Here is a 1,499-nt window from a genome sequence, read left to right as displayed (position 1 = left end):
ATTGTAGTTACTAACAATTAGCCAATACTGTACCAGTCACTATTCATACATATTTGATATCAATCATTAATATCATCACTATGATAACTTATCACCAAGCTACAGCCAATTTTATCTACTTTAACCACTACTGTTACTTATCATAAAGCTCACCATTGTAATTTTCATTAACAACTTTGTATATACTCATTACCCATGAAAAACTCATCTATCCAGAGAACCAGTAATTATTCCTGCAAGCAGCTGTGTTCCAAACCGTATCACATTTCACATTAAAAGTAGCCCATGTATTTTCCCATTCACTTTACAAATATCAAGTACAAAAAAAGGGGTCATATTTTGCCGTAATAAAAAGATCAAGATGTCCTATGCTCTTGCAATAAGAAACTGTATACCATGATCAATCCATTTATCGTAAATGAAACCTGTCCAAATAAGTGAAAACAGTGGTTAATCAAATTTAATAAAATCTCTAACATAAAGCATGTTATTCTAACCAGGAACACTGGGCATAAATCAACTACAAAAGGGCCTCCATCAGGTGTAATGAGGGGCGGGAGGCCGTGGTGGCACCCCTCAGGGAAGGCACCTCTCTGCATGGGGTCTATGGCTCTACTCACCAGGGGGTAGCCGTGGAGACTTCAGTGGTTTTAATTCACCTTGAATCAGTATTTATTTAGGAAATTTGTACATTCATTACTTTTCTTTTTAATATGTAAATATATTTTTTTTCATCCTTTCTAAAATGAATGTCTTTTTTGCTTTGAAGTGCTCTTTTTATAGGCATGTCCAACGCTCAGGTCCTGAAGGTCGGACACTCAGTTCCGGAAAGCCACCCCCACTAACAACCCTGGGAGGTGATCACACTAATGAGCCCAGAACATGTGGTTTTGTGTGACCTTGAATGCACCTCATGCCTCCAACTTGGAAATTCAACATAGAAAATATCAAACAAGCACTTGGACCTCCACAGAATATGCTTTACTCAATTTTACAATGTATTTTACACTTCTGTTTACTGCCATACTGTAATTGTGAAACTGTTCATACTTCCATTCACTAAATAGCAGTGTAGATACAAGCACTTGATGCCAATTCACTACGTTATATATCTTATTCTGAAAAGACAGTTGCATCAGTTTGCAGCAGGATCACAGACACCACAGGATAATAATGAGGTTCTCACAAAAGGCGACGAGAAGGACGGTCACACAAATGAGGAAGACATGGTAGCCTAAATCAACTTTAATACCTACTGTGACACTCTGATTACTTACTAAAACCTGCTGGCCAATAACTTGAACTGATGTTCACTTACATCAAAATATCACACATCTCATTTGTGGGTAATACTGCTATTGGTTGCTATTAGTATGTGATTAACTTTCCTTAAATGCAACGTTTTCACTCCTAAAGCATTTTTTCTTTGAAGCCTGGACGGCACTGCACAAACAAGAATGATATAGATGCTGCATGCCCTTGCACTGCATTAAGGGGGG

This window comes from Penaeus monodon, chromosome 15 (assembly GCF_015228065.2).
Source record: "Penaeus monodon isolate SGIC_2016 chromosome 15, NSTDA_Pmon_1, whole genome shotgun sequence".
NCBI classification, from domain to species: Eukaryota; Metazoa; Arthropoda; class Malacostraca; order Decapoda; family Penaeidae; genus Penaeus; species Penaeus monodon.
The sequence above is the reverse complement of the archived record's forward strand: the minus strand, read 5'-3'. Positions refer to the sequence as shown.